This window comes from Canis lupus, chromosome 32 (assembly GCF_048164855.1).
Source record: "Canis lupus baileyi chromosome 32, mCanLup2.hap1, whole genome shotgun sequence".
Taxonomy (NCBI): Eukaryota; Metazoa; Chordata; class Mammalia; order Carnivora; family Canidae; genus Canis; species Canis lupus.
Genome location: NC_132869.1, coordinates 35,934,763 through 35,957,339, shown reverse-complemented (window position 1 = coordinate 35,957,339; position 22,577 = coordinate 35,934,763). Strand labels below are relative to the sequence as shown.

At 43.8% G+C, this 22,577-nt stretch overlaps 1 pseudogene; it reads left to right on the top strand.

Annotated features, from left to right (window-relative positions):
* Positions 1-619: 619 nt before the first annotated feature.
* Positions 620-22,351, top strand: LOC140622600 (cytochrome c oxidase subunit NDUFA4 pseudogene; annotated as a pseudogene).
* The last annotated feature ends 226 nt before the right edge of the window (positions 22,352-22,577 follow it).

The window sequence follows — 22,577 nt, the reverse complement described above, 5'->3', positions numbered from 1 at the left end:
ACACCTAATTAACCCAAAGGAAGGCAGAGAAAGAAGGAAAAAGAAGCAAAGAACAGGTGGGACAAATAGGAAATAAGAAACAAGATGGTAGGGGCATCTGGGTGGCTCAGTGTTTGAGCATCTGCTTTTTACTCGGGTCATGGTCCTGGGGTCCTGAGATTGAGTCCCATATCAGGGTCCTTGTGGGGAGCCTGCTTCTCCCTCTGCCTATGTCTCTGCCTCTTTCTCTGTGTGTCTCTCATGAATAAATAGGTAAAACCTTAAAAAAAAAAAAAAGAAAGAAACAAGATGATAGATTCACACCAAAACTTACATTAAATATAAATGGTCTAAATACCCCAATTTAAAAATCAAAACTATCAGAATAAAAAGGTAGATCCAACTATATGCTGTCTACAAGAAATCTACTTTAAATGTAAAGTCACAGATAGTTTGCAAGTAAAAGGATGGAATCAGATACACCATGACAAAAATAAGAAGACATGTGGGACTGTATTATTATCAGAAAAAATAGCTGGATGGCTTTGGACACCTGTTCATCTTGGTGTAGGACCACTTAGTGCCAGGCCTTGCAGATTTGATCTTTTCTCCTTGTGGATCAGAGGCCTCTGCCACAGTTATGTTACACCAGATCCTGGGTCAGGCCAAAACACACCCGAGCTTGATCCTCCTCTTCATATTTATTAGGGCAGGAGGTACTGGAGCATCATTGTATGTCTTACACTTGGCATTGTTCAATCCCAATGTCATTTAGGATAGGAAGAATAACCCAGAACCTTGGAACAAATGGGATCCCCATGAGCAATACAAGTTCCATTCAATGAGTGTAGACTATGGCAAAGTGAAGATGGAAGGTCCAGACTTGTAAGTGAAATGTTTCACTAGAATGCTGCTTAGAAAGAAGGTCTTCCAGAAGCCATCTGCACAATTGTCCACTTGTCCAGGAAATATTTCCCCTCTAAATGCATGAAATCATGTTGGTGTATTGTGTTGGGGTTTACATTGATTAATAAAAATCTGCAACTTAAAAAGGGAAAGAAAACGTGGTATTGAGAAAAGAGATATGATCAGAGATAAAAATGAATATTTAATTATAATAAAGCACTACTCATCGAGAAATACAAAATCCTAAATGCACATACTTTTACTAAGATAATTTCAAAGTTAATGAAACCAAATTTATGGAACTTCAAAGATAAATAGGTGGACCCATACTTATTGTTGGAGGTTTCAATACTTTCCTCTCAATTACTGATAGAACAAAAATAAAAATAAATCAGTAAACATAAAAAACACCTGATCAACACTTTGAGCCAATTTGACCTAATTGACATTTATTGAGCATCCACTTAATGACAGCACGCACAATTTTTTAAAGTGCACAAGGAGCATGCACGAGAATGCCATAGAATAAATCTCAGTATATCTGGAGGACTAAAAACAAAGTCTGTTTAATTTCAACAAAATGGAATTAAGCCAAAAATCAGTAACAGAAAGATATCTAAGACCCCCAGATATGTAGAAATTAAACAATCCATTTCTTTTTTTTTTTAAGATTTATTTATTTATTTGAGAGAGAGAGAGGGAGAGAGAGCATGGGGAGGAGTAGAGGGAAAAGGAGAGGGAAAGCGCACTCCCAGCTGATTGCGGGGGGGGGGGGGGGGGGGCTTCTGTGGGGATCCACCTCACAACCCTGAGATCATGACCTGGGTCAAAATCAAGAGTCAGACACTCAATCAAATGAGCCACCCAGGTCCCCCAAACTACACACTTCTTGATTCAAAAGCCCTTGATTCAAAAATTAAATCACAAGGGATATTTACAAAGATATCTTAGTAAGTGATTATGAAAACTCAACATAAAATTTGTGGGATACTACTTGATGAAAATTTTTTGCCTCTAAATGTTTATTTTAGAAAGGTATTTTATCAATATTTCTAGGTTCATTCTGGGGAAAAAAAGACTAGGAAAAGAAGAACAAATGACACCCAAAGTAAATGATTAAGAAAGAAAGAATAAGGAGTAGAAATAGAAAATGGACAAATAATTAAGGACTTCAACAAAATCAAAAGCAGGCTTCGGAAAAGGCCAATAAATTGAAAAACTTATGGCAAGATTCTTAGAGAATAAAAGAGATAGAGATAGAGATAGAGATAGAGATAGAGATGAGAGAGAGAGAGAGAGAGAGAGAAATTACTAATGTAATGAATGAAAGAAGCTAGCCACAGAATCTAGAGACAGTAAATAACAGAATAGTAAGGGAATGTGATGAACAACTTCATGCCAATAAAATCAACAAATTGGATGAAATGACCAATTGCTTAAAACACAACTTACTCAAGAAGAAAGAAAAAGGGAGGTACCTAGGTGGCTCAGTGGTTGAGCGTCTGCCTTTGGCTCAGGTGTGATCCCAAGGTCCTGGGATCGAGTACAACATTGGGCTCCCTGTTGTAAGCCTGCTTCTCCCTCTGCCTATGTCTCTGCCTCTCTTCTGTATCTCTCACAAATAAATAAATAAATAAAATATTTTAAAAAAGAAGAAGAAGAAACCCATCATAGACTGATGTGTGCTTTGAATGTGTCTCAAACTTTGTGAGTGATACCTCTCATACTTAGAGCGATTTGTATTACCTATGATGGCCTGCTTTGACTAATATGGCTGGCACCATGTAAAGAACATAAACAAATAAAATGTTTGGCTACTTCCCCCTAAACTGATAAGCACACATAGAGCAAAAAGCAGTAAATAGAGTTATGCTCACCAAGACGTTAACTATGGAAGCATACTGATGATGAATACTGTATCTTCTGACCAGGGAGAGCCAGAGAACAAGATGCCAGTTGGTCACACCATCATCAAGCCACTTTCCATTGGGCAACCCTGGGTTTGGCTGTCTGTATTTCTCCAAGAAACCCTGGAATGTCAGAGATCAAAGGACACCTGATCTTGATTTAGGGAGAGAAAAAGATTGATTCAGGGATTCAGGTTGTCTATCCCATTACACCTTTTTTTTTTTTTTTTTTTTTGGATTTTTCCATTACACCTTTTAAGTTTGCTTTTGCCATTTAGCTTTTAAAAAAAAATAATTGCTTGAATGTATGGTGTTTAATTAAGTCACTTGAGGGTCTCTTAGTTCTGCTTCTGCATATAGTTTTTGCTAAAATCTGAGTAACGTTGAAATTGAAACTGAAGTTGGAAACTTAAGCACAACACATAGTTCATTTTAAAATTGGATTAATAATTTAAAAGCTTCCTTCCAAGACCAAACAAAACATTCCAGATCGAGATGGCTTCACCAGTGAATTCCAGCAAACATTTAAGAAAGAGATAATACCAATTTTAAATGAATTCTTTTAGAAAAAGGAGGAGAGAACACGGTCCACTCTTTATGAGATCATCATATCCTGATACTGGAACTACCTAAAGACATTATTTAAAAAAAACAACTCTAGACCAGTATTCTTCATGAACATATACTTAAAATCCCTTACAAAATATAAACAAAATACAACTTACAAAAATAGATTATTAATCCTTAAATAAATCCTTACAAAATAGTACTAGTGATATCTTAAGGGATAATACAAAGGCAAAAATAGAGTTTATCTCAGGAAGACAATCATTAACTGTAATATTTTAACATTAAAAATCAATGTAATTCACCACTGTAGTAGAATGAAGAATAAAAATTGTATGACCATCTCAATAGATGCAGAGGAGGTATTTGAGGAAATTCAACAGTAATTTGTGATAAAACTTCTCAATAGAAAGAACTTTCTATTTTGATGAAGAGGATCAGTTAATGATAAAGGTCTGTGTGCTTTCCTAATAATGTGAGAAATAAGACAAATGGGTGCTTTTACCACTTCTGTTCAACATTGTCCTAGAGAACCTACCTAGTGCATTAATTCAAGAGAGAGAAACAAAGGTCTCCTGAATTGGAAAGGAAGGAGCAAAAATGTCTTCATTCATAGATGATCTGATTGTGTACACAGAAAATCCTAAGGAATCTTCTTAAGAAAGGCTACTAGAACTACTGAGCGACTTTGGCAAGATGAGGGGATGCAAGGCCAATATGCAAAAATCAACTACTTTTTTCTAGCAACAACAGCTAGAAAGCGAAACTTAACAAAAGAACATTCATGGTGTCATCCAGTAATAGGAAATATTTGGGGGATAACTTTGACAAAATATAGGCAAGGCCCGTACTCTATAAATCATCGCTGAGAGAAATCAAAGAGGACCCAAATAAACAGAGAACTATATTCTGTTCGTGGATTGGAATACTGTTAAAATATTAATCCACTCCATATTGACCAATAGATTCAAAGCAATCCCAATGAAATCCCAACAGGCCTCCACTTCTTTTTAAAAAATTGACAAACATATTCTGGAATGTACATGGAAAGTATGGAAGGCATATGGAATATGCAATGTATATGGAATATATGAAAGACAAGCTAGATGAAAAAAAAAAAAAAAAACATTGAAAGACTCATATTACCCGAGTTCAGTGCTTATTATAAAGCCCAAGAGAGTTGTGGTGCTGGCACTAAACTAGTCACAGTGGAACAGAGTAAAGAGTGAAGATAACTCAGATACATGCTCCATTGATTTCTGACATATTTCAATAAAGGAAAGGACAGTTTTTTAACACATGGTGCTGGAGTAGCTCCATGTCTGTATGGGGTGGAGGTGATAAATGAACATCCATCCCTCCTGAACACCACGCATAGAAATGAGCCCAAATAGGTAATAGACCTAAAGGTAAAATTATAAGACTTACAGGAAAAAAATAGGAGAAAAAATTTGCAACTTTGGGGTAGGCAAGCATTTCTTAGCTAGGAATTAAAAAGTAAAAACCATGAAAGAAAAAAATGGAGCCCTTGGTCTGTGTATTGGTCGGCAAGGGCTTCCTCCACAGGTTGGGGGCGCTGAAGGAACAGAATTGGATTTCCTCAGGATTCTGGAGGCTAGAAGCCCAACATCAAGGTGCTGGTAGGTTGGTTTCTAGTGATGACTCTCCTTGGCTTGCAGAGGGCTGCCTTATCTTCACATGGCCTTTTATTTGCCCTGGTGTCTCTTTCTCTTTTTCTAAAATGCCAGTTCTATCAGATGAAGAGCCTCATCTCCAAATATGGGGTGGGGGGGCATGGGGCTTCATTTGGGGGTGAGGGCTTCAAACTGTGAATTTTAGGGGAACGAGAATTCAGTTCAGAACAGTCTCTACCAAAACTAAAAATTTCTGCTCTTTGAAAAACATCTTTAATAAATTAAAAGACAAGCCACAGGCTGGAAGAAAATATTCACTTGACATATCATCTATCTGACAAAGGACTTCTATCCTGAATATAGGAAGAACTGCCATAACCCAATAACAACAGAAAATCGACCTAAAAATGTTCAGTGGATTGGGAGAGACACTTTACAAAAGAAAATGTAAATGAGTGGCCAAAAAGCATGTGAAAAGATGCCTGACATCATTTGTCATCAGGGACAGGAAAATTAAAAACCACCGTGGGCTACAACTACACAGCCCCCAGAGTGGTTAGTACTAAAAACCTGACAATTTCAGGAATTGGAAAGATGTAGAGCTTGGGGAATAGTGGTGTTAGTGTAAAATGGTATAGCCTCGTTAGAAAATTTTGGCAGTTTTTATAAAGTTGAGCATGCATCTAGCACATGATCCAGCAATCCTACTTGTAGGCACTTCTTAAGAATCATGAAGACCCCAGTCCATGAAAGACTCACCCATAAATGTTTACTAGCAGCTTAATAAAAGCCCCAAACTAAAAATAACCAAAATGTCCATAAAGTAGTGAGTGGATAAATAAATTGTGGTTCACGCATATGGACTATTAATCTGCAATAAAAAGGAATGACTATTGAAACATACAACCACATGGATGGATACCAAAATAATTATGCTGTGTGAAAGCAGCCAGTTATAAAAGAACACATACTAAGAATTCCATTCATTTGAAATGCTAGAAACTCCAGAAACAAATCTTTTGCTACAGTGACAAAAAGCTGATCAGTGGTTGCCTAGGGCTGGTTGTCAATCACTCTGATGGACCGGGACAGGGCACAAGCACACTTTGGGGGAGGGGGTGAGGAAAGTATTTCATTTTGACTTTGATGGTGTTTACGTGAATGTATACATTTGTTCAAATTCTTTGTACTACGTAGTTTAAATAGGTTCCTTTTACTGTATATATGCATATACACATGTGAGCATGAATGCACATATGTATAAATAGAGCCTCAATAAAGTTGATTAAAACAATTTTAAAAATCCAGCAAGCCAAGCTTGAGTCTGCCTGGCAGCCCATTTTCTAAACAATGTTGACAATTTTGACCTCCTTCATGGATTGCGGTTTTGTGCTCGGGACAGATGTGAATCAGGCTGAATTTGAGACAGGAGTTTAGAAATTTTCATTGAATGAGCAAACAACAGAAATTGCATTTCTACTTTTTAACAAATGAAGAATATTTTCCCCAAACCCTGTCAAAGCCTCTGTCGAGAATTGTGTTTGTCTCAACTTGGTAACTCATCAAGCCTACTTGAATTCCATGACCCAGACTGAGGGGACACAATTTTTTTCCAAATTTTGACAAGCTAACTGGTAATCTGCTTCAACATATCTGTAGTCTTTCCTGACTGGTTCGGGAAGGTTTCATAGACAGTTCTTCTTCCCTTTTCAAAATGCTTCAGAATCTATGTTGAAAATAAAGGTTGTATTCTCTCCACCCCTGGACTTCTGAATGACTTATTTCAGAAACGGCTTCAATTTATATGCCTGTCATTTTCAACCATAACAGGACCCATTTAATGGTTAAATGATGTCAGCTTGCTTTATTTGCAGGAGGGAGGGAGAGCTGTGGAGGGGGGGATGGTTACTGGGGTTTTTTGCTGGGTTAAGCTGCCTGTCTGAGAAGGGGCGGATTTATCTGATTTAGTTATCACCAGATGTGCCTAAATATAAGACAGAGAAAACAAATACTGAGTAGGAATTTTAGTGAATTTGTTGTAGTTCTCATAAATTCCTGTGGGTTTCTTTTGGCACCAGAAATTAATTTATTATTCTCAGTTCCTTTTAAATAAAAATCTGATGCAATAGTTAGAGCCAGGGTCAGGCTGGGAGCCTCCCTTCCTCATCAGCTGCTGCAACACAATATAAATCAATTCAGCAAGCATCCCTAGAGCATCTGTTGTGTACTCCGACCCTTGGTGAGCCTGATGGAACATACAGAAGAAGGTTCTGGCTTCAGGGAGCCCACAATTTAAAAAGGAGCATGAATGGTGGCTGGACTTGGATTGGAAATAACTAAATTTTTGCTAGAATTCTTCCACTTTATTAGTAGCATTCATTCAAGAATGCTCCTTAACTTCTCCACTAAATGAATTTTATGAGCTAAGGTATCATGATTTTCAAAATGGGAAATTGTATCTCTGTGTACTCTACTGGATTAAGGTGAAGTTCAAAGATGATAATGCTTAAGATGTCAGTTTATAAACTACACATGCAAGAAAGTTGTAAAGTTCATTTATTAGAATACAATTGGGGAGATCAGCCTAAGGTGACTCAGTGAAAAGTGTATGAAAGTATATATGCTTTATTCGCATGTGACTTCACAAAATAACAAAAATGGATTGGGGGAAATAGTTTTGATGGACTCAAAAATCATTAAAGCAAGATTTTAAAGGATAGCAAGATATCACTCTAGGCTATGATGCAGAAGCTTGTGTCAAATGGAGGTTTTCATTGAGACCGACTAAAAAAGCTGGATAAAGTGTTTATTTAAATTTCTTGGTAGAGTTTTAAGACTCCCAAGGTAGCCACAATTCAAGGGGCCAAGATTTTGGAGGAAAAAAAAACTCTTTGAAAGATAAGGACATCTGGTCCTGACTTTTCCCCTTGGGACATTTGGTGTAGGGTGAGAGGCTGAAGTCCTCTGGTCATCAAGGAGGAGGTATAGAAGCCTGCAGAGATTTTAGTTGTCTCACAGAGCAGGGAAATACAAAGCACAGTTCTGGGCTTCCAAGATCTCAAGAAGTCAAGATCCAAGAGACGGTAGAGACACAGAGGAGTGAACTTGGCAGTGATATCTTTCTCCTTGAGGTATTTGCCAATTCTTAGCTATGCAGGGCAAGAAGTCAAGCAAAATTTAGGATTTGCCAAGGGTAAAGGACCCAAGAATGACCATAGGTTCTCAGCTGGGACCACTGGAGGGCTATAACTGGGAAGGAAAGACCATCTAGAGGAAGACCAAGTCTTAACAAAGCCTGAAACCAGGCCTCAGGTCCATTCAGTCCTTGACTTAATTGAGGCAGACAGGCAGCCCCTTTCCTAGCTGTTGGAGGATAGGGTGAATCCCTTACAGAGGAAGATGACACCATCCAGAGCCCACACAGTTTCATATAAGCCCATTCAATCAGAAAGATTAAGTGTACCACTTTAGGACCAAGAGAAAAAAACAGACAAGAAAAACAGGGAAAACAAACCCACAAGCACCTACATGTTAGGGTTGACAGACACTAACTTTAAAATAACTGATTAATATTTATAAAAATAAATATGAGGTAAAAATAAACAGGGCTAATGGGAAACAGGCACAATCACAAATATAAGGAGAGACTCTAATATATCTTTTTCAGTAATTGATGCAATAAGCAACAAAAATCTATAAGGATAGAAATCAGGATGACGCAGTTGACAAAATTCCCTAATTTGCATACACAAAACCTGCACTTAGCATCCGTGGAAAACAGATTCATTTCAAGCATGCACAAAACATTTATCGGCTTTGACCACGTGCTAACCCATAAAGCAAATCTCAACAAATTTCAAATGGTAGGAATGATTCAAAATATGTCCGTTGACCATAGTGTACTCAATCTAAAAATCAGGAAGACAAAAATAGCTTGAAAATTCCCAGATATCTGAAAATTAACCATGCTCATACAGATGGAAAACACACAGGAGAAATTAGAACTGAATGATATGGCGATATGACATATCAAAATGTATGAAGCTAAAGCCATGCTCAGAGGAAAATTCATAGCCTTAAAATGCATATATCAGAAAAGAAGAAGGGCTCCAATCAATTTATCTAATATTCACCTAAAGATACAGCTGAAGCTACATCCATAAACATGTGTGATTGGAGAGATTGTGATTAGAGAGAAATGTATAACCTTATGCACATATGAAAAGAAGGCTGAAAATCCGTTATGTAAGTATTCAACTCAAGAAGTTAGAAAAATCGCGAATTATACCTAGAGAAAATAGTAGGGAAAGAAAAAAGAAAATAGTCAGAAGGAAACAGTAGATATAAGAGCAGATGTTCATGAAATAGAACATAAATACTAAAAGAAAATCAACAAAGCCAAAAGTTAGTTGTTTGAAAGACTAATGAAATTGAGAAGCCTGTAGAAAGACAAATCAAGAACAAAAGGAGAGGGCACAAATTGTCAATATTGATGATGAAAAGATAAATATTCACACTGCATTTATACGGGCCATACGCAGAGTAGTTAAGAACTTCTAAAACCAGAATGCTTAGGTCTTTCAGGTTTAAAATAGAATTAATATTATTCATATTAATGACAGCAAGATAAGGAAACTGTCCATCAACGGATGATAGATAAAGATGTGATGTACACACACACACACACACACACACACACACACACACTGGAATATTCTCCAGACATGAGAAAGGATATCCTGTTGTTTACAACAACATAGATGAAATTTGACAGCATTATGCTGAGTTCAAAGACAGAGAAAGACAAATACTGTAAGATATCACTTATTTGTGAAATGCAAAAAAGCTGAACTTTTTTTTTATAAATTTATTTTTTATTGATGTTCAATTTGCCAACATATAGAATAACACCCAGTGTTCATCCCGTCAAGTGCCCCCCTCAGTGCCCGTCACCCAGTCATCCCAACCCCCCGCCCACCTCCCCTTCCACCACCCCCTAGTTCGTTTCCCAGAGTTAGGAGTCTTTCATGTTCTGTCTCCCTTTCTGATATTTCCCACTCATTTTTTCTCCTTTCCCCTTTATTCCCTTTCACTATTTTTTATATTCCCCAAATGAATGAGACCATATAATGTTTGTCCTTCTCCAACTGACTTATTTCATTCAGCATAATACCCTCCAGTTCCATCCACATCAAAGCAAATGGTGGGTATTTGTCGTTTCTAATGGCTGAGGAATATTCCATTGTATACATAGACCACATCTTCTTTATCCATTCATAAAAGCTGAACTTATAGAAACACACCCTAGAATTTAGAATGGTAGTTACCAGGAGCTTGAGGATGAGGGCACAGGGAAGATGTTGGTCAAAGGGTACAAACTTCCAGTTATAAGATGGATAAGTCCTGGGGATGGAATGTACAGCCTGGTGATGAGAATCCTACATTATATACTTGAAAGTGGATCTTGAAGGTTCTCATCATAGAAAAGCAATGGTCATATGTGACGTGACGCTGGTGTTAGCTAACGCTGCAGTGTAACCATTTTGCAACATGTAAGTGTGTCAAACCAACACAGTGTACACCTTACACTTATACAGTGTCGTATGTCAATCCTATCTCAATAAATCTGGACAAAAGTGAAATAGAATAGAATTACCAAGAATTAACAATGTAGAATTAACCTACCTAACAGTTTTGGAAAATTCTTGGCCATTGTCTTTTCTAATAAGGCGTTTGCCCCGTTTCCTGATTTTTCTTCTTTTGAGACTCCAATCACACATGCTTATGGATGTCGCTTCTGTGTGTCTGCACACCTTTCTGAAGTCAGATCTCCTTGACGCTTGTCTGTCCTGGTCACATTTTCTGCAGGCTACTGGGACTGGGTGTCTCCCAAGGAGTCCTCTGTAGGATATTTCTGTCCTGCGGGGTGGGGGGTGGCACGGGGCACCACCACACAGCACAGCCTCCATGCACACATGTACGATGCCCAGCTATGTGCATCTATGAGTGTGAGGGTTTCCCCAGGTGTGAGAGGCTCCCCGAGACCCTGCATGCTCTGCATCCTCAAGTGGGAGGGGCTACGTCCTCAAATGTGAGGAGGCTCTGCATTTCCAAGACCCTACATCCCCAAGTGTGAGGGGCTCCCCGAGCCCTGCATACTCTACCTTTGTTCCTGTCTATGCAGGTTTGGGCCTGGAGCTGGACAGCTGGGGCGTGCTGTCTGGAATAAGTGACCAGAGAACATAGGCCCAGCCCAAGCTCATCATGCTAGACTGGAGGTCATTCCAGGGCGCTGAACTAAGGGTCTGGAGACCCAGGGTCTGAGGGACCAAGCCCGTCTGGCTCACTCATGTCTTTGAGGGCCCCTTGACTTCTCAGTGTTTACAGTCATGAAGAGAAGACCTGTTTTTCCCTCTGGCCAGCCCCCAATTCCTGCCTCCCCTGGCTCTGTCTGAAAGGAGAAGGAAAGGTCATCATGGTGTTATGAGGGAGCCCCTGGGAAGTCCTAGGGTGGAGACCATCCCGGAGTGTGTTTCTCCAGCTGCAGCTGAAGTGCATGCTCAGATGAGTCGGACTCTCACAGCAAGACCGCAGGGAGGATGGGGTCTAGAGGCTGCCTCCTGGGAGGAGGAGAGGAGAGCCCCTAGGCAGGAGAGAGGAGTCAAGGAAATTGGGAGGGAGCAGGAAAGGGGGTGGGGGGGACGAGACAGAGGGAGGGGAAAGGGGCCTGGAGAGAGGAGAGGCAGAGGGGGTGCAGAAGAGGACAGAGAATGGAGGGACAGGGGAGAAGAAGAGCCTGTCCCTAGGTCACGGTCACTTGCACTTTCCATAGGCTGACTCAAGAGGACTTGCACTTTGCCAGAGATGGTACCTAAGATCCCAGAGTGAGAAGCACTAAAGGTGAGATTTCATACCCAGGGTTCTCGAATACTTGAGATGCCTCTCTGTCTGCGAGGCCTGACTTCCCTGCCGAGATTGAGGATTCATCCCCAGAAGCTGGAACCCAACCCTGGCAACTGAGCGCTGGAAATGGGAGGTCTTTCTCGTGTGTTTTCAAAAAGCCTCTGCTCTTTCAAAACAACTTTTCAGTGAGAAGCTTGAACACCAGAATCTCCCCCCAAGCTTAAACCGGCCTCCCTCCAAGCCCATGTTCTAGATCCCAGAAGCTTCTCTGTCATCCTAGGATCATGCGCTCAGACTCTCCATGGCCTTGTGAGCACATGGGCCAGTGTGAGGAGTGTCATTTCAAAGCATGGGATGGCCAGATCGATAATAAATCACCGTCCCACATGTATGGTTTGGCTCCTTGGCCCTTCTGGGAATGGGGATTCAGGGCAAAAGAATCTCCCTGATGGTTTTTCCAAAGACCCAGTCCTGCGCTTCCATGATTCTGGCCCTCAGAGGCCCCCCGTCTACCTCTGCCCGGCCCTTAGCCAGGACCATCTCCTCCCTGGGCCCCCAGACTCTGGAACCGAAGGCGGCTTGTGGCTTGAAAGATGGATGGAGAAGGCGGTCTGTCCGCTCAGTGGGGAGGAGAAAGAGCACTACCAGCTGCGGAACAGAGCACGCACGCCAGGCCACCGCTGGCAAGGGAGGTTGCTTTCCAAGTGGAAAGTGGTGAGAAGTATGTTGGAATCTGCCTCCAGAGTCATGGAAATTTTTTTTTTAATGTCCTTTTTAAACACATACTTTGAAAAAATATTTAAAGGCAGGGGAAATTAATTAGGGCTCTTTGTGCTGGAATCGCCTTCCCAGAGCTCCTCTGGCTGGAGAAGTAAAAATAGAACCTGCGAGGGGTTGAAAATGCACTGCAAACAAAGATCGTATTTAAGAGCCCAACTAAGCATGACCATCCAAATAGGAAGAAAGGGGCTATTTCCAGCACTGAAGAAGGAAATGGAGGCAGTCTACTTGGGGGTCCCTGGGAACAGCCCTCAAACTGGAAAAACCCCAGGAGGCTGGGAGGAGAGGCATTTCCGAGGGACAGACCCTGATTATGCCCCTCAAATAATCATGACTTTTGTCCTAACTCTACTACTGAGGAGGAGTGAGGAAGTCAGGAAGGAAAAATGGAGAAAAGCAGAGTTTGTAGGGCATTCAAAAGCTCTTCCATTCATGCAACATTTTGACCTTTTTAATAGATTCTGCTACTGGTTTGCTCCTGGACTCCCCCCTGGGAAGAAGGCCTGGCAGGGTCTGCATATTCTCCAGATGGCAATGCTAGGCAAGTCTAAGGTGACACAAAGGTGTTGCCTGGTGGGTCACATAAGGCCTAGGGGTCAGATGTTCGATTCCCAGCCTGGCCGAGTTTCAGTACAACACAGATGATGGGAGCAGGCTTGGGAGTCAGAGAGGCCCCAGAGAAGTCTTGGCTCAGCCACTTACAGGCAAGTGGGAAACTAGGACCCCACTCTGAGCTTCAGTTTGTCTCCCGGGATCTTCAGTCTTAAATAGATCTCACTTTTTAAAGGTCGTCATGGGGGGGCACCTGGGTGGCTCAGTCGGTTGAGCATCCAACTCTTGATTTCGGCTCAGGTCATGAGCTCAGTGTCGTGAGATTGAGCCCCATGGAGGATGTTGCTGGAGATGCAAGGACAAAGAAGCCATCGAGAACACTCCACACTGAGGCTGGCGGCCTCATGGCACGAGTCCTAAAATGGGAGTCAGTGGTCCTCTGAGTCATGTGATTTTGGGAAATTCACGTGATCTTTAAGTCTCAGTATTCTTGTCTGTAAGATGGGTCTGATAATGCCTTGTGTGGCTGAGACAATGCTATGTGTCCACCCTACCATTTCTTCTTCCTAGATTCACAGCTCCCTTGCAGTCAGATCCAGGGCCCTGTAACGGAGTTCTTCCCAATGGAAAGTAGGGACAAGGGATGTAAGTTATTCCAGTCCTGGCCTTACAGATATTCATGTGTTCCAGAAGGCCCATTTCCTTCTTCTGAGGACACAAAGAGGGTATAGCTATAGGATACAGGAGACCTGGTGGCTTTAAGGCACGACACAAAACAGAGTCACCTGACCTGAGGTGAGGGGGAGGAAAGTGTTTGCTGTGAAAAGTCACAGAGGTTAGGGGATTATTTGTTACCTCAGCATGTCTAACTTGGCCTGACTAACATACCTTCCAACACAGAGGGGCCATGAGGATCAGATGAAATCTCGTGCGTGGCAGGGCTTTGTCAACAGTGGATGGCTGCCCTTCTAGTTTCAGGACAGAGGATTTGGGCATGAATTCAGTGCCACAGACACTTGGGTCCCACAGACACTTCTCCTGGGATCTTTAGGCTTAAATACTAACACTGAAGAAAACTGCCATTTTACTGAGCATGTACTACTCAAATAAATAAAATCTTTAAAAATATATTCTATATATTTATTTAAGAGACAGAGAGATAGAGAGCACACACAAACAGGGGGAAGGGGTAGAGGGAGAGAGGGAGGCAGACTCCCCACTGAGCAAGGAGTCAGACATGGGGCTCGATCCCAGGACCCTGAGATCCTGACCGGAGCTGAAGGCAGATGCCTGACAGACTGAGCCATCCAGGTGCCCTGCACACTATAGTTTTAACTATAAATTTCTACATTCTGTCTCATTTCGTCAGATATTCTAATTCCCACTTTGCAAACAGAAAAACCGAAGTTTGGAGAAAGGGATGACTTACCCAAGATTTCTCCCTTCATAGTGGGTGAGGCAGGGCTTGAACCCAGGACTCTTTCCTCCACACAGCAGTATAACTGGGTAGCCTGTCCCTGCAGTTTCGGGCTTGCCTGAGGCAGCCCCATTTTCCCCCACGGCCTGTTCCTCTCTTTCTAGGTTGGCCTCCAGCTTCTCTGAGGGCTCCAGGGGACCAGGACAGTGCCATCTCACAGGAGAGCCACCTGGCTGTGTTGGAAGCAGAGTGACTGGCCATCCCCAGAGCTGAGGGGAGCCCCTGGGAGGGGGCGAGGCCAAGGTTTGCCATGGTCCAGGCTGCTAAGGAGGATCTGGCCAGAGCATATGCTGTACAGATGCCCAGAGCAGAGGCTGTTCGTTCAGCAGCAGTGATAAGACCTGGGGTTCCCTGCAGTGCAGAGGGGAGCAAGGGCTGCTCATGGAGCCCAGGCCAGCCTCAGGCCCATGGGAGCCAGTCTCTGGCCCATGGCTCCAGCCATACACTGACTCCTAACCCTCGCCAGGACTGATGCCAAGCCTGACCACACAAAGATGCTTAAAACCAGGCACAAAATGGCTCCAAACTCATCACAGGCTGACCTCAAACCTAATCCCAGTTACCCTACCAGAAGACTAGCTGTGAGCATGAACCATCCTTGAACACTGACCCCAGCCCTCAAGGGCTGCCCCTAACTGCAGTGAACTAGTTACTTACTGCCCACAGACTGACCTTTAACCCCAGTGCCAGACTGACCTACTGCATCATGGCCAGTCTGACCCTGGCACAGCTTGATCTAGAGCAAGTGTCATTGGTCACACAAGTACAAAGTGCTGGTGGGTCTGCCCAGTACATCTTCACTGTGGAATCCTTAGACCCCCATAAGGTTGGGGAAGGGGGTGGTCAGGGTCAGTCTCTATAGGCACATATGTCACCAGTATTCTCTGGGGAAAACCTTGATTTGAGGAAAACACATGGTGAGATTATCTCAGCCAACTCCCCAGGCCTCGGCAGCGTAAGAGCCCAGGCTCACAGAAATCCTAACAGAAAGAGAGAGGCCCCTATTGCATTGCTTGCAAAACTTGGTAAGGACAGGACAGGAAGAGAATTTCAGACAGTTCCACTTATTGACATCGTGGTAATTCTTCATGAAACAGCAAATGGGGCGCCCGGATGGCTTAGTCGGTTGAGCGTCCAACTCTTGATTTGGCTCAGGTCATGATCTCAGGGTCGTGGGATCGAGCCCCACATTGGGCTCCACGCTTCGCACAGAGTCAGTTGGGGATTCTCTCTTTCTCCCTCTGACCCCCTGCACACAGGCCCCACATGCATGCATAGTCTCTCTCTCTCAGATAAGTAAATAATTTTTTAAAAACCATTAGCAAATTATTTTAAAATAGCACATCATGACTAAGAATGTTTTATCTCAGGAATGTAAGGATGCTCCAGGATCAGGGAATCTATCCATATATTTTACTACATTAATAAACTAAGGGAGAAAAATCACAGGAGGTCTCAACAGATGCACACAGAGTATTTGAAAAGTTCATCATCTTTTTAGGATAAACATCCTTAGAGGCTAAAATAGAAGGGGACCTACTTAACTTTAGAAAGTTTCTCTACTTACATGCTACAGCAAATATACTCGACAAAAAAAAAATTTTTTTTGAGTTCAGATATATTCCTCTTCTGTGAGGATAGAAGGCAGGGATGCCCACCGTGACTAGTATTACTCCAATATAACATTGGAAGGCCCAGCCAAGGCAATCAAATGAAGAAAAGAAATAAAAATTATAATATGAAAATTGTAATAGAAAGCATTAAACTCTAATTATCTTCAAATAAAAGGTAATATTCAGCAGGCAAACTAATAGAACTAAAATAAATAGTTCTTCAGGATGGCTGGATATAAGATCAACCTACAATATTCATTAGCATTCCCTTTAAGTATCAATAATCAATTAGAAACTAAGTAGAAAATAAACTCCTATTTACAATAGTGATGAATTTATGAATCATCTAGAGATGAACCGAGTAAAATATTAATAAAACATTCGTGGATCAGATTGTAAAACTTTATAGCAAAGGTAAACACCAATTGGATGCAAAAGGTCGATCTAAAAACTTCTAGGGGCACCTGCCTGTCACAGTTGGTCGATCAAACAACGGTTGATCTTGGGATGGTGAGTTCAAATCCCAAGCTGGGTGTATAGATTACTTAAAAATAAAAATCCAAAAACAAAACAAAAAAAGCAAATTTAGAGAAGACATACTAGAAGCATATCTTTCATCTGGGGATGGCAAATGATTTCTTATGCAAGGCACCAAACACAGAAACTTAAAAAAGAAAAGAGATGATTTGTCTATGTCAAAATTGACAATTTTTGTTCAATAAAGAACATAATAAAAAAAGAACATAATGTATAAGTTGAACAATGATAATCTGGGAGGTAATATTTTTCAATGGCTAAAATGGGCTATGGATATAGAATGACACAAAAGAAACTCTTGCAAATGTACAAATTAACACACAACCCAATGCCAATTAATAAATTAGGAAAGGAAATAAACAAGCTGTTCACGGAAGAATAATATCAATGGCTACAAAGTTTGTGAAGGGACATGCAAGCTCATGGCCCTCAAACAACTATGACACCCATAATCCTGGCAAAAAGTAGAAAGTCAGAGAATATCAAAAATGGTTCAGAAGCAGAGGAGCAGGAGCCACTTACCTAGGTGGGAGCATCTAATCTGAAGAGCCATCTGGCCACACTTAGTGAATAAATTTTGTGCCGTTCTCATGGGCCAGTGATCACACCAATGGGTATACAATCCAGAAACACTCTCACACATCCATAAAGAAGATATAAGAGGACATTCACTCCAGGAAAGCTGGTGGCAACAGAGCAACTGCAGAAATCTTGGTGTGCTAAGTTGATTGTTATCAATGTGTCCTCTGGAACCTGTATAACAGGCAAGTGTGACACCCTGCGTGTGCACAGAGCCATAGGGATAGGCTTGTAAAAATGCAGAATTGACAAAAAAAAATGTAAGGAAGTGTGAGAGCTAAAGCACAATAACATTTATGAAAATTTAAAACATAAAGAAATAAATAAAATAAAACATATACACATGAAGGAACACTGTACGTTCCCCAAGACACACACGTATGACACGTAGCACCTATGCTGGGGTGGAGGCTAATGTGGAGGCTGGGAACTGTGTTCATTTTGGTGGGTGGAAGCTAAAACTGAAACAAAACGAAGGTTGTATTCATTTCTTACTGCTGGTAACAAACTTCTACAAACCTAGTGGCTTATAACAGTATACATTTATTATCAGAGGCCAAAATCAGCCTCATGGGGCTGAAGTCATGGTGTCAGTAGCATTGGTTCCTTCTGGAAACCCTAGGGAAAAACCTGTTTCTTTGCCTTTGCCTTTGCCTTTCCTTCTGGGGGCTGCTTGCGTTCCCTGGCTCACGGCTACCTCCTCTTTGAGGCCAGCAGCATGGCATCTCTGGATCTCCCTCCCTCACTCTGCTTCCACTATCACATTGCTTTTTTTGACTCTGGCCCTCCTGCCTCCTTCTAACATGGACTTTTTTTTTTAAGATTTTATTTATTTATTCATGAGAGACGGGGAGAGAGAGAGAGAGAGAGAGAGGGAGAGAGGCAGAGACACAGGCAGAGGGAGAAGCAGGCTCCATGCAGGGAGCCCGACGTGGGACTAGATCCCAGGTCTCCAGGATCATTCCCTGGGCTGAAGGCGGCGCTAAACCGCTGCCCTAACATGGACCCTTGTGATTGCATTGGCCCCATCCAGATGATCCAGAATAATCTATCTCAAGATTCTCTTTTTTTAAGATTTTATTTATTTATTCATGAAAGACATGGAGAGAGAGAGGCAGAGACACAGGCCAAGGGAGAAGCAGACTCCCTGCAGGGAGCCCGATGCGGGACTCGATCCCAGTACCCTGGGATCATGCGCTGAGCCAAAGGCAGACAGACACTCAACCACTGAGCCACTCAGGCATCCCTTTATCTCAAGATTATTACCTTAATCTCATCTATAAACTCTGCCCCAACATTTTCAGGCGACATATTCACAGGATCATTACCTCGCCTGCCACAGGGACTTTGCATCGATAGATGATGTCAGAATCCCATGAGTCAGAGAGAGTAATTTCTCAACTCTCTGTAGTTCACGGTTTCTAGAAAAGTGCTGGGAGGAAATGTGGAGTGCGGGGAGGGTGTACATTGCCGGTGCTGAGTCCCTCTTGGAAGGCTTGGGTGGCTTTCCCGGAGATGTGATGCTTGAGCAGACCTTGGAGGGACATGCAGACATTTAGCAGGCCAAGGCGGTGAGGAGGAGGAGGGTCTGGAGGATGCTGGCACCGGGCCTCTTCTGTTACAGTTGTGCTCCTTCACCCTGTCCCCGATGCTGGGCCATGGACCCTTACTGCAGGAGCCACCTCCTCCATTTTTCCCCCTCTTCCTCCTCCTGGGGTGACCCACTCTGTGGGCTCTGGGTCCTTCTCAAGGACTGGCACCATTGTCATCCATCTGTCTTGTTCTCCGTCTCTGCTCCACATGCTGTTGGGGATGTAACACGGTCACATAATTCCCATCTCGAAGACAAGAAACCAACCAACCAACCAACCTTCCTCTATTCCTCCTTCCTCACTCTCATCTAATGCACTCTCTCCTTTCCTCTGTAGCCTAATTTCTGGAAAGAGTTGTCCATGCACACAGCACTCACAACCTCCCTGGCCATGGCTATCTGGGCTTGCCCCTACCTCTCGTAATGAAATGGCTTTTGCCAAGATAATCAATGACCTCCTTGTCAATAAATTGGGTGAATATATTTCTTTTCTCATCTTACTTGGCATTTGACACTGCTGCCGTGTCCACCTTGTCATGTACTCTTTGTGTGACTTCCGTGCAACCTCTCCTGTGGTTTCCCTCCTCCCTCTCTGCTCACTGCCTCCCTTCTTCTCTACAGATTTCTTTCCTCCAATGGCTCCTTATAGTTGGATGCTTCTAGGGGCTCTGTCCACGGCCACTTTTTCCTTTCTCTCCACGCAAATGCTCTCTGGAAGCCACGTCCTCAGCTTCCATTATTCTTCCCAGGTGAAAGACTTCCAAATTGCTATCTCCAGAAAGGTGACCTGCCTGTATTCATTTCTTAGAGCCACTGTAACCAGGTACCATCAACCTAGTAGCTCTAAAGAACAGGAAAGTATTCTCTGTTTTGGAGACTTGGAGTCCAGCCTCGAGGTGTCAGCAGGGCCACTCTCTCTCCGAAGGCTCTGGAGAGAATGTGTGCCGTGCCTTTCTCTTAGCTTCTGGTGTCATCCCTTACCACATGGTATCCTCTCTGGGTGTCTCTGTGTCTGTCTCTTCTCTTCTTAGAAGGACACAGTCATGATGGATTAGGACCCACCCTTATGACCTCGACTTGATCACATCTGCAAAGACCCTATTCCCAAATAGAGGCACATTCACAGGTCCCAGGTGTTAGGGTTTCAACAGGTCTTCTTTAGGGGGACATGATTCAACCCATAGCAGTGCCCCTGTCATGGGCTCCCATGGCGCATGTATGTAGTTCTGTATGGCAATTGCTGGTCCTCCCGTCTACTCTCCTACCAGGAAGGGGGAGTGGAACCAGCACAGTCAGGCTCCCCATTCCATCCCCAGGGCCTGGCACATGGTGCAGAGAATATTTTTTGAATGCATGAACGCTGATCTACTGAGCAAACAGATTCCTTCACTTCCCATACCTGCCCACTCCTTCTTGCCCTAGTGGTCTGCCTGGACTTGACTGCATTTGCCAGACCCCCCCACTCAGCACCACAGAGGAGTCTTAGTCTGAAGGGAGTGGACACTAGCAGTCACAGAGCACTCCTGCGACCTCAGTCCCCCGGCCACAACCCAGGGGCAGAGGCTGCAAAGGTGAGTGTTGCATGCTCATCCTCAAATTGGCCCGCCTGCATATCTACTTGGAAGCTGCAGCCAGTGCCACAGGCCAGCTCCAGTGCCCCTCACTGCACAGACTCACTGCTCAGGGCGGGAGGTGGGACCCCCTACCACCAGCATCCCAAAATAGGCCTCTTGATGCCTCATCTGAGAACTTCCTCACCAGTGTCGGAGGGGATGGGCAGGAGGATGCAGGAGGGGAAAATGTGCAAAAGCCAATCCCTTTGACCTGGTTCTCCTTGAGAAACGTGGGCTCTCCTGGTTGCTGTCACCCATGGGGCATGAAAGGGGCACTTGGGGCAAGGGAGCAGTAGGCCTGCCCCACGTGGGTTCACATGAGGGGAACTGGGGCTCTTCCGTGGCATCACAAATGTCAGAACCATGATGATTCCTGCTGATCCTCCCTTTAAATTACGTGGTGGGAGGTGCTGAGGGGGTGGCCTGAATGGAATTCTGTACAAAGATAAAAGCCTGAGACCGAAGAAGCACAAACTCCCGCAAAGAACTGGGGAAGCAGCACCCAACACTTGACGGTTACATAATCTCATCAAGTCACCTGCTCAGCAGCCTTGTGAGGTGAGAGGGCAGGAACTGTACTCGGGGGTAGGGGGAGCCCCAAGGGCAGAAGGCAGAGGGAGATGCTGGCCATGCTGGAGACTCAGGCCTGAGGCTGGGCTGCATTTTCTGGGGCCTACAGTCCCCCCTAGTCCCTCTTGGCTGGTTGTCTAATGTATAACAGTTGGCTAATATAAGAGCCCAGGCTCTGGAGTTTTCTAGAAGGGTAGAAAGGGCTTCGAGGATTCTAGGACCCAAACTGATAGACTTTGGGAGGCAGAGAGCTTACTGTTCCCAGGAGCCGGAAGTCAGGCCTTGGGGCCTGCAAATATCATTACCCCAAAGAGACGTGCTTGGCTGTCCAGAGCTTTCAAGTCTTTAATGAAAACCAACCTGTTAACACTTCAGGAATTTGCTGGCTGGCTCTGGAGCAACCTAGTCCCCCTGCTTCCTTGGGGACGGAGTTTCCAGCAGAACCAGGCCAGATGTGGGCAGCTGGAGATGAGCCTGCGGGTGGTGAGAGGGTAGTGCAAGGTGAGCAGGCCAGACGGGGCTGGAGCAAACCCTCTGAGCTGCGCGGACAGGCTCCAGGGGCTCAGAGCAGACACTGACATCTAGAGAAAAGATCAATAAGAACCCTGGCTGGGGCAGCCCCGGTGGCTTAGCGGTTTAGCGCTGCCTTCAGCCTGGGGTGTGATCCTGGAGACCGGGGATCGAGTCCTGCGTTGGGCTCCCTGCATGGAGCCTGCTTCTCCCTCTGCCTGTGTCTCTGCCTCACTCTCTCTCTCTGTCATGAATAAATAAATAAAAATATTTTTTTTAAAAAAAGAACCCTGGCTGGCCAGCAGCAGAAACCTAAAATGTGGCCGGACAAAAGGAGGGGGAGAGGTGACTGGGGCTGGTGAGCCGGGCCCAGGTGGGCAGCAAGGATGACAGGCAGGTTTGGATCTTCCAACTAACTGCTGTTTCCCTCTCTCCAGCCTTTCCTTCTGCTCCCATGTCCTCGCTGCCTTTTCCTGATGACATCCTTCCCTTCCTTGAAGGCACTCCTCACAAGCTTCCCCTCCCAAAGGAGACCTGTCTCCTCCCATCTCCTCCCCAGACTCTCCCCACAGGCCGCCCAGCGAGGGTCCCCGCACGTACAAGCAGATGGACGGCCTGAAGCTCCGTGCATAGCCCAGGGGACGCCTGCCCAGACCCACCAGGAGCTTCAGGAGCAACCCCACTGTCTTCTCAGATCCCCAGACACCCCCACCCTCCGCTGCTCAGAGTGGGATCCCACTCTCCATCCTGCTCCTGCCAGGATGTCAGCCCAGGCCACGGGCTCTGTGGTCCTCCTTGCAATTGAAGTCTCTTGGGTGAGAAATTAGTGCAATTGAAATACTACTGTCACCATTCACAG